Raw genomic sequence first — 15,482 nt, 5'->3', positions numbered from 1 at the left:
TGAAAGGGAAAAAAACCCCTTTTCAAATGACCATGCCAGTCCTGGAGCCCTCCACGAGGTCTTATTCTCTCTGCTAAGCTTTATATTTCCACATCCAGCGTTGTTGTTGACGTTGTGAGGCTAAAATGGAGAGGAGAACCAACTCTCTGCATGTCTACTCAGAAGTAAGTCTTATTGAGTTCAATGCGACTTACTCCTACACATGTCAGCACCCCACTTGCCCCCAGCTCAGCTTTGTATTTCCACATCCAGCTCATTACCAAACTTTCCTGTTAGTTATCTCACTGGGTGACTTTGGGCTGGCCTTTAACCACTACACCATACTTCTGTTATGAAACTCATGAAAAAGATAAAGTATAATGGAAAGTTCTTTCTGAAGCAGTCACACTTGTACAAATGCAGCAAGAAGGGAAAAATCAGCAACCTTCTCTTTGTTTGAATAAAAAGCACACTCTGCACATGCTGAGGGAATTGACAAAATGAAGAATAAACATACCAGGGAATACGAAGAACTGTATTCTTCCATTATGTGTGTGGGTGTGGGGGGGAGAGATTCTCTCTCAATCCAGCTGTTTCCCTGGTATGTTTATTCCTCATGTTGTCCATTAATAAGGAAATAATTCCTTATTATTTATAATTAACATACCAGGGAAATAGGTGGATTGAGAGAGAATCTCCCCCCCCATACACACACATACACACACATAATGGAAGAATACAGTTCTTCGTATTCCCTGGTATGCTTATTCCTCATTTTGTCCATTCCCTGAGCATGTGCAGAGTGTGCTTTTTATTCAAACAAAGAGAAGCCCATCTGAGCCCATCTAAAGGTGCAGAGTGTGCTTCTTAGCCCATCTAAAAGAATCACACCGCCAGGGGTGGGGCTGGGGCTGGAGAGGCCATAGGATAGTGCAGGTCTCAACTTCTCCTTTCTCCATTCTGCCAATTAGAACTCCCCCTTTTTGCCTCACCAAAGTCACATTTGTGACCTTGGGAAGCAGCCACCATCGTTCTTTCTGTGGCAGCTGTGAGGGGGTGGAGAAGGGGACATGAGGGGAATCAGAACTCAGTGTTCTCTCCCAAGGTCATGGCAGTCTCTATGGTCTAAGGAGGGGGAATCAAAAAATCCTATACTCCCTGGGATAGGGATGGCCGTTGTGGGGAAAGCTGTCCCTTTTTAAGATCACCAGATTTTCCCAGAGCTCCTGGCTTGGCTTGCCTTTGCAACCCAAGCTGGGAGCTTTTTCCCAGAATACAGGAAGTTTTCTCAGATTTTTTTTTCTTTTACATTTACACAAATGCACAAATTTCAGCTGTAACTTGTGCAAATCGCAGCCATAATATGCTTAATTTGCACACATTGCGCCTTCAATTTGCATAAAATCGTGGGAACAACTTGCTCAAATTAAGTAAATTGCAGCAATTAAGCAAATTACAACAAGTTACACAAATTGCAACCGCTATTTGCATAAATGTTGCTTTAAGGGGTGGGGGAGAAAATTTGCAAGCTGGCCTGATTCGATCTGCCTGTGGGTGACTCAAATTTTTTGTGGGGGGAGCTGTTAAAAGCTCAGCAAACTTTACCCCCGCCCCCGATGGGTCCCTCAGACATTCCTACCCTAGGATGGTCTCCCAGGACCCTAGGGTTGCTCTATAAAAAAAGTCAAATGCAAATGTTAGAAATATATATACAAACACTACTTACCTTCCATATTGCAATTGTTTGTAATAAGTGTGAACAAGGTCCTACAATCAGGAACCATTGCAAAAAACATTGTTTTATAGAGATATGTGCAACCGAGAGTCTTGTGTACTATTTTCTACATTGCTGTGAGCAATTGAGACAACTATTTCAAATCCTTCAGGGTTTCATTGACACTGTTTCTGGTCATTTATTAAAAGGGGCAGAAAAAGAGCAACTTTGGGGATAATACTTCCTAACGATAATCCCCTGATCAGTGCTATAAATCTGGCAACTGTTTTTTTTTTTAAATCCCGGCTAGTTTCGTTGAAAATAAGGCCTTAAAAACATGCAGTGTGCTATTTTAAAGCTTTTTCCTTTTGTTCTTCCTGGATAATTAATTATTGACACATTTTGGCAATGGAATACAACACAATACGTAACAGTGCATCATGGTAACTCGAGAACATATTCTACTCAGGAGAGATAGAACTGTGGGGCACATCAAAACTTCACAGTTAGGAACTTTTCAGTAATACACTGAAAAAGCTGGCTGCAAAGAGCAATCAGTTGTCTGTTGTCAGCCTTATCATCTGCTAGTTTCCATACATATGGAGAATGATTTTAGCAACTAGATTAACAAGGAGGAGACTGTAATCATTGTATGTTGAGAAGAGGAAGGCCGATGTGATCATGGAGGTATTATGTGATCTTAAAACCTGAGTAGGCTCCAAAGAGATTTTTTTAAAGGAAAATACTTGTTATTTTAAGACATCGGATCTGTGATGTCAGGTTCCCATGTGAGCCCCCACCTGCAGACACAAGTCATACAGATAGACAAAGGTTTGCCACTTCAGGGAGCTATAGTTTAGCTTTTCAGAAAAACAGCTAAACTCTTTGGGCTAGCTTTCATTGACCTGTTGAGTTGAAGCAACATGACATGTTATATTTTGGTATGATAGGAGATGGGTGAGGATTTCGCTTCAGTTTGGTTTTGATAAGAATTTCATTCATGAGAAAGTTCTTCATATTCAGAAGAGAATATGGGGTGAGCACAAGCTCAATAAATACACCAGTTTGGACATAAACCCATGTTGAAATTTCAGCCCACTAATTAAATGTGCTCAGACATGATCTACTACCAATCGCACCATGGGGAAAATTCCACAAGAGAGTGGAAGGCCACTGAACGGTGGTGTAGTGGAGCCAGGGCTTGCAAGGGCGCAGCGCTGGCCCTTTTGGCTTAGCAGGGATGCTGACATCATCTGCCAGCCCCACCCCTCTCAGAGCTCAGTGTCATCCTCACAAAAATGATGTCCCCAGCAACACTATATTGTTCCTGTTGAAATGCAGAGTATTTTGTGGTGGCCTGGTGTTGAATGGACAATTAAGATACACCCGTTTTACAAAAGATCTCCTTCTGGTGGAGGTGAAAACTGCGGGAACTGGTTTGTTGGTATGGATCAACCCAGCTGCCTACATTTTAAGAAGAAGAAAAAACCCTCTTCTAGGGGATGTGGCTGTGGGGACTGTCACGATGAGCGCCTGCACTTCAGAATTCAGTACTGCAGGCAAAGGTCACCTCAGAGCATGCTACAGGGGGGCTGTTCCTATCTCCCCCCCCCAGGGCCATCTGCTAGCAACTGTCCTGTAGGAAGTATGCTAATGACTTACGTGCCAGCATGGTGTAGTGCTGAGAGTGTTGGACTGGGAGCCGGGAGATGTGGGTTTTAGTCCCCACTCAGCCATGGAAGCTCACTGGGTGACTTCGGGTCCATCACAGACTCTCAGCCAAACCTACCTCACAGGGTTGTTGTTGTGAGGATAAAATGGAGAGGAGGAGGATTATGTACGCTGCCTTGGGTTCCTTGGAGGAAAAAAGGCAGGATAAAAATGCAGTTAACAAATAAATGTGATAGTATTGTTCACTGGGGATTTAATATAATTTATATATTTAAGATATATATTTTTTTTAAATTTTACTTGTAAGCCACTTTGGAAATATTTATATCTTGAAAGGTAAGATATAAATAATTTTAATAAATAATATAATACTGTCCCAAGACAATATATCACAAAATTTTTGGTCCAGATCCAGCATTAATGGCTACTAGTGATGAAGGCTATATGCAGCCACCAGGGTCAGAAGCTTTATGCCCGGAGTAAAGATGTATGAGAAATTTATTTCAGTTCATTTTTTAATCAGGATTTACCCAGTTCACACTTTCCAGCTCAAACACGGCCTCTGACGCAACCTGTGGTTGGAGTCCGTACATTTCCGAGCTTGCAATGTGATTTGTGGACGAAAAAATTGCATTCAACAGCATGAGTCCATTTGAAAACTTTGCATGAAAAAATGTGTACTTCTGAAAAATGTGCATGAATGCACTTGAAACTATGGGAGAAGAATGTGTACATTTCAAAGACGTGCCCAACTGATGTGTACATTTGGAAAAATATGCATGAAAATAGGTGTGGATTTTTGTGTGAAAAACAAACAAACGAAGCTCACAATCTGATATGGACTCGAGTTGGAATGAGCTTCAGGATGGAATTTGGAGAACTTGGGTGAGCTCAAGGTTTTCTCATTCGCACATCCTTAGCTGGATGGGCAATGACTGGTGTGGGGTCCTCAAGTGCCCCCCACTGCCCCTTGTTGTGGCCCTCCTGCATCCACCATCCCACAGTTCCCCCCCCCATTTTTAATTTTTTTTTTAAGGCATCCATAGCCACTACAGAGCACCAAAAGGGGTGGTGGTGCCCCATGGAATGCACAGCAGCCCATAGAATGTGGCCCAGAGCAGGGGCCCAGGGGACAAAAAGGGCCCCCAGATGTCCAGAGGTTGCCCACCTCTGCTCTACACCACTAAATATCAGTAACTAAATATCAGTAACAGGAGAGTCTTGCTTGTGGCCTTCCCAGAGGAATCTGGTTGGCCCCTGTGGGAAACAGGATGTTAGACTAGATGGAAAATTAGTCTGATCCTGCAGGGCTCTTCCTATGTTCCTATGGAGAACAGCTTGCATATACTACATACCATCCTCTATCAACCTTGACAGGTTGCATCAGTTGTCACTTACAACTAGGGATGGATGGACTCATCTCCTTCCGGGGCGTGGGGGAGCTCGAAGAGCTACCCCCCCCCCGCTCCCACAGCCCAAACCGGCTTGCCCCACTTGCTGAGCTGCATGAGCTGGCCCTCCTCTCTGCACCATTGACTGCGGCAGTCAAGCCCTTGCGCTTTATATGCACAAGGGCTTGACTGCCCGAGTCCTCAGTGCGGCACACACACGAAGTGCTCGAGCCCTCTCGTCCTCCTTTGCTAGAGTGCTTGGGCGGCACTGAGGCCCCCTCCTGCCCACACCGGTTGTTAAGGGCTTCCTTGACAGCTGACAGAGGCATGACGGGTCCTGGCACGGCACCCCCCCCAATGCTCTAGCCCTCTCATCCTCCCATGGAGGACAGGGCTAGAGTGCTTGGGTTCCTGCCCCCGCCTGTTATCAAGGGCCTCCTTGAGAGCTGGCAGAGGCAGGCAAGTCCTCAGTGCCACTCCCTGCCACTCGCCGAGCTCCGGGGCACTTGGCGGCTAGGTCCGTCGGCAAGCAGGGGCTGGGGGGCCAGACAGGGGGGGAGTTAATCAGACTCCACCCCCTCTTCGGACTCCCATGCCATCCCTACTTAGAAGCATGTGTTGGCAATGTCTAGACACATAGGTTTGTTTCTGTTTCTTACACATCCAGGAGGGGTTTCTTTCAGGAAGACTTTGCACAGAAAGGTGTATGTTTTTACTACCTTATGGATATTACGGTATCCACTGTGACAATTGAGCAGTTCATACAGAGATGCAGGATAGGCTGTTGGCAGCTAGCAAAATGGTTGCAAAGGGAAGAAATTATCACCTAGTCCCTAGGGATGCCTGAGGAATGACTTGATCCATACCTCTTGGAGTACCATGCAGATTGGAACTTCACTATCCTAAAGATTTCATGCTTCACCAAATGTTGTGATGTATATTTTGAAACACTGAGACTGCCAAGAACAACATTTAACTATGTATTTTGAGAGTAAATACACACCCATATTTTGAGAGGAAATGTCAAAATGGGTTCAGGTTACAGGAAGCCAGATTCCAGCTGAACATCAGGAAAAACTTCCTGACTGTCAGAGCAATACGACAGTGGAACCAATTACCTGGGGAATTACCTGGGGAGGTGGTGGGATCTCCCACACTGGAGGCATTCAAGACGAGGCTGGACGGCCATCTGTCAGGGATGCTCTGACTTGGATTCCTGCACTGAGCAGGGGATTGGACTCGATGGCCTTGTAGGCCCCTTCCAACCCTACTATTCTATGACTCTATGATTCTATGAAAAGAAAATACAAATTTGAATATGCTGTTTGAGAGAAAATGCACATTAAGATATATATTTTTATTAGAAAAAGGCCAAACATTTTCAAACTATTTGGCACAGCTTCCTCAAACTACATGTGGAATAAAAGATCTGTGCCAAAGAGGACTGAAACGTACCATACCACATGAGCCAGTGAACAACTACCTCAATTCACTTTCCTTTCCTGTACTTTTCTCACTTTCCCCTTCCCTTTCTCTGTGCCTCTTCTCCCCCTTTCTCCCTTTTCCTTAAGGATCAAACTATGACAAATCATGTGCACCAAGTGAAATCACAAAACTCCGAAACACAGAGTTGGGAGGGGAGAGTTGTGGACAGGTGGAGGGAGAAACTGGGAAATTTACTTAAATTTGTAAAAACATGTAATAATACAAGTACATTTTTGAGAGAAAATACATATTTAAATACATAGCTTGAGAGACAATACACATTAAATACGCATTTTGAGAGAAAATGCACATTTAAATATGTATCCTGAAAGGATTTTTAAATTTTTTTTAAGAAAGCAAATTAATGTGAAAATAAATTGGGATGAAGTTATGAGGGTAACTTGTACACTGACACAGACTGGAAATAGATTTGCTAGTCCCTTGGAGATGTCAACGGGTTTCACATTTCCTGGCTCAAATACAGGTCTCATAATGCTCATCTAAAATACAATGCCAGTATTGCATCCCTGAAAGTTCAGTTCAGAATATATATATATATATATATATATATATATATACACATACACACACACACACACACACACACACTGCATATACACATACACACACATCCTGGACTTTCACTACAGAACTAGGCAAATGCCCCACATGGGGATTTTTAAGCCTCTGGGAACTGGTGGACAACCCCAGTAGCACTCCCACAAGTTCTCTATGGGCACAACCCGATTAAGTTGCCACTCACTAGATGGAAGCCTCCAATCTAGTGGGTTGGACAAATTCCTGGAGGAGAAGGCTATCAGTGGCTACTAGTCCTGATGGCTATGTGCAACATCCAGTACCAGAGGCAATAAGTCAATGTACCCCAGTTGCTGGGGAACATGGGTGGGAGGGTGCTGCTCCGCTCATGCCCTGCTTGTGGGTTCCCGGTTGACAGCTCTTTGGCCACTGTGTGAACAGAATGCTGGACTAGATGGACCCTTGGTCTGATCCAGCAGGGCTCTTCTTATGTTCTTAAGTATGGTCCTCTACAGAAGCCCAGAGGGCTGGACTGGGACCACACAAGGGTCAGGTTTGGTCCCAGGCCTGAGGTTCCCCAGCCCCGTTTTAGCACAGCACTCTAATCATTATGCTCATGTCCTGCTTGTGGGTTTCCTGTGGGCAGCTGGTTGGCCACTGTGTGAACAGAATGCTGGACTAGATGGACCGTGGGTCTGACCCAGCAGGGCTCTTCTTCTGTTCTTAATCTCAGAGGCTTTCAAGATTCCTATGCCCTGCAGAGCTGCCACTAGCAGGGTGGGAGGAGTGACGGAGATGATTCCGAAAAATCCTATGTCCCTGGGAGGGGGAATCTGAAAAACCACATGTCCATGGAGAGTATCCCAGGATTGTACCCTAAGCATTCTCCAAAAATCGTAAGTTACTTCAAACTAGCGAGTGCCCAATTTGAAATCAAGCTGAGAGGAATGGGCCTATTGCTACAATCTCTTAGGTTAGCCTTCCTCTACCTGATGCCTTCCAGATGGCCTTCCAGATGGAAAGGAGCCATAGCTCAGTTGGTAGAGCACCTGCTTTGCATGCGGAAGGTCCCAGGTGCAATCCCCATCATCTCCAGGAAGGACTGGGAAAGCATCGTGCCTGAAACCCCAGAGAGCCCCTGCCAGTCAGTGTCGACACTACTGGGCTAGATGGACCAAGTGACTGACTCAGCATAAGGCAGCTTCCCATGTTCCTAGATATTTCAGATGGCAACTCCCAGAATTTGTGACCATTAGCCACGCTAGCTGGGTCTGATGTCCAGTTCACAACATCTGAAGAACACCAGGTCAGGGAAGCCTGTCTCAAACTGCAATTGTTTGCACACTTTCCTCACTGGACACAGTGAGAGTTTCTTCTGAGTCAATCTAACCAGGATCACACTGGTAATTTGATTTTTAGTGCTGCACTGAGAATGCTGCCCCACATTCACAGACCCATTCTTAGGCTGTGAAAGCAGGATGACATCTCAACAATTTCTTGGAGCGGGGTTGGAAGAAAATCTAAAAAGCAAATTGAGCAGGGCAGCTGGCAGTGGATTTTATTTCACTTCCTTTTAAAAAGTTAATTGCAGAAGAAAGGTGAACCCAACATGAAGTAAGGAGGAGGCGACCACCTATGCAATGCAGGCCAATGCGGGGCAGGAGAAGGGGATCGTTCCCTCCGCACTTCTCCTGTCCTGCATTTTCAGCTAGATGGCCGATTTGGGCTGTCTAGCCGCGGGAAAGCGGAGCAGGGGAGGAGGCTGCTGGATGATACATAGGATGTGTCATACTGGCATTTCCGCCCTCCCTGCCCCGGAACGCCCTCTCGGAATGCTCCATTTTGGCCGCTTCTTGCTCCTCTTGCGAGCGTGGAGTATGGGGATGTTCCACGCTGCCTGCAAGGCAGCGCGGAAGGGATGGAAGGTCGGTTCCCAGAAAACCAGATATCCTACAGCATCTAGCCACTGACTAATGGCCATAGGATTGCTCCCTAAAGGAAGCAAGTGACTTTGTAGTTATGAGCAGACACAACACTAGCAAAGATCTTCTGACATATGCTCTAAAGAGAGCGAGAGAGACAATCTCTCAGGTTGGAAGCCAGCTCAGCCTTCCAACCTGGTATGCTCAAGTTGTGTTGGAGTATAACTGCCATCATCCCCAGCTAGCATGGCCATTGGAGTTATAATCCAGCACATCTGGAGCTCCCAGGTTGGGGAAATCTGTGCTAGACTTTCAGCTAACATATTCCTATCACAGTATCTTTCCATTGCAGCCCCCCTGCAAATCTGCTGTGGGCAAGGCCTTGCAGAGCTAAAGCTGTGCGCAGCTAAGGCATTCGTTCCTTGGATTCCCCACCATAGGAAGCTGTAGAACTGCAATGGATTAGATGGACTGACACTCCACTATGAAGCGAGTGACCTTGGCTTCCATTACGTGTCTTCAGGACACAGCTTGAGTGCTAGTCAATTATCTAGCAGTGGTGTTTGTGTAAGGGCGGCATGGCTGGAAAAATTGGACACCAGTGGTTGCCAGGTGAACAATGTGTGCTGAACGCGGAGGATGAAAACACAGACCTTTGCAGCTAAAAGAGAAAATTTGCCCAGCAAGCAACCATAATAGAGATAATAGGATTGACTCTATATTCAGGCCCTTAAAGCTTTGTAAGTCATTTTGCACCAGTTGATATTGGGTGGTAAAGCAGTTTCTGTCTGTGAAGACACCTGGACTGTAGTAATAGGAACAAATCAGGCTGGCCTGTTTTCATGGTTGGAAATATGAGCAGACGTATCTGGTTTTTAAAAAGAAAAAGTCCGATGGATAGATTGATAGGTAATAATGGTGTCTGTGTATAGAAGGGGTGGGGAACATGTGGTTCTCCAGATGTCATTGGACTACACCTCCAATCATCCCTGATCACTGCCCATGTTGGCTGGGGCTGATGGGAGGTGGAGTCTAAGAACATCTGGAGGCCCTCATGTTCCCCACCTCTGCTGTACACTGTGCTGTATTACCAAGGTTTGTGAACAGTAATGCTATCTAAGCTCATTCATTCTCTCTTACAACCACCCAGTGAGCAGGCCCATATCTAGAAATGCAGGGGCAAGGGGGACTATGAAAGGAGATGGGAAAATCAGTGCAGAACAACCAGAAGCTCAGTACACTCAGTCTACCTTTTAAAGGTTATCTAATTGCTTTCAATATTAATACAATGCAATTTCACAGTGTAGCATTTAAAAAGAAGGACCAATTGCTTGTCTGCTATCTCAGTTCCATTGCATTCACTGGCCAGAACACTGGATGGCAGAAACAAAGTTTACACATTAATGCACAGTGGGGTAGAGCATCAGGCATGCAGGCTTTTCCTTACATCAGGGATGGCAGCGGAGTCTGGCTGGGGGCTTGAGCTCGGCAGATTACTGTCACCTCGGCCCACTGGACTGGAGTCTGCGGACCACCGGGCTGGCCCGACTTGGTGCGTGCTGAGTTGGGCAAGTGTGGCAAGTCCTGCTGCTCTGCTGAGCTCCCATTCTGCACAAAATGGCGGCTCGGCCTTTTCTGTAAAGGCCAATTTTGCATAAATGCTGGCTGTAAATAGGCCAATGTACGCAACATTACAGGCTTAAATGGTCTATTTAGACCATTTTCAGCCGTAATGTTGTGTAAATGGCCCTCTTTACAGCTGTCAGGGGTAGATAATGGGGTCGCATATGATTACATGACATATTTTGTGATTCCAAGCTACAGCTCCCGTGATGCAATTTGTCTTGGAGTGTGCACAAAAACTCATACACACGGAGTGAGATCTCAAATTAAAGGAGAATTCTCATCCAAGATTACATGGATGAAAAATCATGGAGGATGATATGGACCCCTGGAATATGCTAAAGGCCACAAAGCAGAACTGAAATCCCCCAGCACCACCTTCTAAGACTGATCAATCAAGTAGAATCAGAGACACTAACTCTGTGCCCCACACACTGAACCCAGCTAGGCAATCCAGAAAGACGCCATAGTTTATGGTATTGAAAGCCACTGAGATGTCCAGGAGAACTAACAGAGTCGCTCTGCCCCTATCCGTTCCCTAGTGTAGATAATCCAACAGAGCAACCAAGTCTGCTTCCATCCCCAAACCAGGCCTGAACCCAGACTGGAACAGATTCAAATAAAGCCACACAACGGGAGACAGCCCCAGTCAGTCATTGGCAATTTAGAAGGGGTTAGGGGGAGCAAGGGATAGACTAAATGCTATTCCCCCTTTACTGCAGGAGCTCCTCACTTCCATGTCCAAAACCTTAATTTGGGAAAGGCTCGGGGGAAAGGGCAGCAGAGAAAGGGCTCAGAAATGCTCTTCAGGTGGTCAACAGGCACACTCAAGAATGCCAGTTCTTCTGCAAGATGGTCATTGGGTCCGAGGAATATCCCCGCTTCCAGGAAGTTCTGTCTGGCACCGCTCCCTGCAGAAATGAACCAGCAGAACTGTGATTTTAGTCAAATAAAAAACAAAAAACCATAAGGTAGGAAGTGGGCCTCCTCACGTTGCACTAACAAACGGCACCAATAGACTCGGTCTGCATTGTGGGAGGCAGCAGCTGCCTCGGTCCCAGAAGAAAGCCAGGGGGAATATTGCTCTTACCTACCTATCTGTATAGGCGCACAGACACTTTTAGCTATGCTTTGTGATCAGCCTTGAACAGAGCTGCCTTCTTTAGACTAACGGGAGGGGGGTTGCACTGGAGAGTGGGTGGGTAATGAGGATGACTGAAATAGAGTCTTCATACTTAATAATGTTGCTGCCATGGTGATCCCTTGCCTTTCTTCTGCATACTGTGTCAAAAGCTCTTGCCTGTTTCCTTTTGCATTTCATGTCAGCTCTTTTCCAGATGCAGAGGTGGCAATGCAGACCTGGCAGCTTGTATAACAGCAGGGCAGCAGGAAATCAGGAGTATGCTATTGGCCTATAACACTGAGAGCTAGACTAAGACTATGCACGCAGCGTTCTTTTTTAAAAGAAAAAAAACATTTAAATGTGAATTAGAAGCCCCCATTTTATCCATTAATTCCAGCCTGGGGACAAACCAGCAGTCTGAATACTTCTTTTTAATATCAGCTACTCTTTGAAAGCTGCTCTGCTTAAACAGTGAGGCCATTTCCACCTTCAGGAGCTTCATTTAAAAAGTCTGTGTTTACAAAGATCAGATGCTGCTAGGTATTCCAGTTAGGCAATTATCAGTCCCACCAGTACACTGTGTTGCTTACATTGAGGTACAGGGAAGAAGAAAAAAAAAGCAATTAAGTTCCAATAAGCAGGACAAAACCTGTTGGGTTGGTGCAGTAATAAGCCGGCCGCAGAGCTCTCTTGCTACAGCACAGAACATCTGTGAATGAATGACTGAAAGTGAAAGGTAGAGCATATAGGTAGAGCCATGGCTAAGAATGCTTAGTGCTCTTGTCAGCGATTCATCTCTTAGAAGGCATATTTTGAACTGAGTAAAGGCAAAAAGGGCAAACAATTAAGGCTCCAGCTGTTGCCTCTTGAACAATTCATTGCCACCACAAAGGGCTCTTTAACTCCCACCTTCCCATATGAAAAGTCTTTCACTCATTTCATTTATCACAGTTCTAAACTGCCCCATAGCTGAAGCTCTCTAGGCAGCTCACAGACATTTTTTTAAAAACAAACGAACATTGAAATACACTACATAGTAAAGTCTGAAACCATTCACATGATGACATAGAACAAACAGCACACACAACAACAACGTATATCTAAAACAATTTAAAACACTCAGCCGGAGACAATCAAAGAGAGTTTTTATATGCTGCCAAATGCCTGAGAGAAGAGGGGAGTTTTAACTGGAGCTGGAAAGATGACAACGGTGGTGCCAGGTGGGCCTTGTCAGGGAGATTATTCCATAAATGGAGAGCCACCACCCAGAAGGCCCTCTCCCTTGTTGCCACCCTCTGAGCCTCCCTCGGAGGAAGCTCCCAGAGGAGAGCCTTAGATGCAGAGCGTGGTGTACGGGTCAGTTCATACCGGGAGTGGCATTCCATCAGGTACTGTGGTCCCGAGCCATGTAAGGTTTTATAGGTCAAAACCAGCACTTTGAATTGGGCTCAGAAGCATATAGGCAGCCAGTGCAAGCGGCCTATTATGCTTATATGTTCGGACCTTCTGGTCCCCATTATCAGTCTGGCTGCCGCTTTTTGCAGAAGCTGCAGCTTCTGAACCATCTTCAAAGGCAGCCCCATGTAGAGCGCATTGCAGTAATCTAACTTCTCAGATTATGCACCATCTCCTAGATGTAGACAAAGGGCTCTTTAATCACCTCCCCCAGGTAGGAGCCACAGCATAAACACTCATAAGCCCTCATCAGGTGTCCTCTTTCTCCATGCAACTGAAGAAGAGTGAGGGCATGCTGGCAAGCCCCACCCCCTCCTCCACATCACCTTCCCCTTGTCTGCAACCCACCATGAGTTCAAGAGCAAACTTCTGAAGGGGGGGGGGGCTCTGTTATTCATAAAGGCTTCTCACATGATGTAGAACCCTGATTACGCAGGGTTCTAAGTTACGTGATCACCCTCCATGGATAGACAAGGCTCTTATTCCCCAGTCTGCTGGATTTCCAAGCGACTCTTTCTTCCTTGTGCCAATCCTGCCAGTGCTCTAGGCTACTTACAACCTAACATAACATTATGACACCGCAAAACCTGATGTGCTACGGCTGATAGACATCTTACTCTTGGCAGTCATGAAAGCAAGAGGAAGTGAGCCAGCTCCTATCCTCTGAAGACAACAAAGACATCTCAGAATGGCCCAACAGTCTGAATAGACTTTGGCCATGACACAAATTGGAATGCCTCTCCATAATTTTTCAATCTGCTCCGACCACCAACAACTGACTCAAGACACAAGGTTTCACACTGAGCTTCCTATGTAATGCTCTGACAATTTATGCCGCTGGATTTTCTGAGAAGAAAGCTTTTGACAACACCTCAGAACATGAAATGTTTGACTTACCCCCTCTGAAGTGGCTGTCTTAGTATGGTACCACCATGACATTGGTGAGCTGAAAGACAAGGAGACAAAAGCTGTTTTAACTTAAAACCAAAACCATTGGACATATTTTGGTGTTGCATTATAATGGGCAGGATTTCAAAGAGCTGTGTTCTTGAAGACTAACAGTGCAGCCCCATACTCTGAGTTCAGTGGGGCATGCTCCCAGGCAAGAGTGTATAGGAATTCAGGCTAAGACACTCAGCAGTTATCAAGGCACACAATACATCCAGAGCACACATAAAAAGACGAAATTTGGGTATAAATTCAGAGATTCGGAATGGAAACATACCAAGGATAAAATGATTTCATTTTAAAACCTTCAGGTATTTGTATACACATATATATGCACACCATTAGGGGGAGGGAATTGAAGGCAGTTAGTAGGGATGTCACAGGTGCCCCCCCTGCTCAGCCCACCAGACCCCTGTTTGCAGACCATGTGGCATTCACTGGACCCATCCCCAAGTGCTGTGCGGTCCACGAATGACCAATAGCCACCTGCTCCTTCCCCAAGCTGCCGTTTTGCGTAGACGGCATCTCAGGTCTTCCCTGAGCAGCAAATTATGCAGACCGCAGCCGCAAAGGGGTGATCTATGCAGCGTTACAGGCGTGAATGGGCCTTTTATGCCTGTAATGTTGCACAGATCGCCCCTTTCTGGGTGCCATCTGCACAACATTAGTTTTCGGGAAAGACCCGAGATGCCATTTCTATGCAAAATGGTAGCTCTGGGAAGGATTGGGTTGCCCTGATGCACTTGCCAGTTGCTCGCCAAGCTGTTGAGGGGCTCATGTGGCACAGTGGGTGGCGAGCGGCGACGACCCCGGGCAGAGGTGAGTCTGTCCACCGTAGGAGCTGGCATGAAACGGGAAAAAAACCCTTGCCTTACTCACATGCTCTGGGCACCCTCCATGCATCATGTCTGTGCCAAACCACACAGTTCCTCTGGAACATTTAGGTGAAGCGGATGGGACACTTCAGGCTGATCATTCCCTATGCTTGTGCGGGGCCAGCTCATGGGCCTCAACCTCTCACGCCATAGATCTTAGGATCAGGCTGCAAGGAATTATCTCATGACGTTCTTTCCCTGAAGATGCGCATCTTGCAAAACTAGAACATTTTTTAAATGTCGATTACATTTATACCCCACTTTTTTCCCTCTTGCAAGGAACCAAAGTAGCTTACATGGTTCTCCTCCTCTCCATATTACAATATCCTCACAGCAACCCTGTGAGGTAGGTTAGGCTGAGAGTAAATGACTGGCCCAAAGTCACCCAGTGAGCTTCATGGCTGAGTAGGGACTAGAACCCAAATCTCCCAAGTCCCAGTCCTACGCTGTAACCACTACAAGACACCAACTCCCCACTTTTGACCCTCCACTTCTCCACTTTGTCTTGACAGCTTTATTCCAGAGTTCTCTCCCACCCACAGCTTTGCTTTCCCTCACTCCTCATTGTGTTATTTTTCTTGGTGTGTTTTTCAGCAGCAGCTCCTGTTTTCTGCCGAATGGTTGATTAATTCTGAAGCACAGTCAGAGTGTTCCTTTCCTAACCTCTACTATTGTGTGGGGATTACATGAGTGAAGCAGCTTCTCTCAGATTTGTCCTACTTATTAACCTTTTGCATTGTTTGGTGCCAGGTTTTTTTT

General features: G+C 45.9%; 1 protein-coding gene across 3 annotated transcripts in view; it reads right to left on the bottom strand.

Moving 5' to 3' along the window:
* Nucleotides 1-15,482, bottom strand: part of FHIT (fragile histidine triad diadenosine triphosphatase) — a 1,278,194-nt gene that overhangs the window by 698,480 nt on the left and 564,232 nt on the right. For 2 of the 3 annotated variants that reach the window (XR_014788578.1, XR_014788577.1), the window contains one exon: nt 763-13,846. The exons of the other annotated variant lie outside the window; for it this stretch is intronic. The gene's annotated coding sequence lies outside the window, so the exon portion shown is untranslated. Of the gene's footprint in view, nt 1-762; nt 13,847-15,482 lie in introns of those variants that run through there. 3 annotated transcript variants of the gene reach the window in all.

Source organism: Heloderma suspectum, chromosome 2, assembly GCF_057233095.1.
Source record: "Heloderma suspectum isolate Gila_16-S chromosome 2, 16-S_ref, whole genome shotgun sequence".
Lineage (NCBI taxonomy): Eukaryota > Metazoa > Chordata > Lepidosauria > Squamata > Helodermatidae > Heloderma > Heloderma suspectum.
Note: the sequence above shows the minus strand (reverse complement) of the source record. Positions and strands in the feature narration are given on the sequence as shown.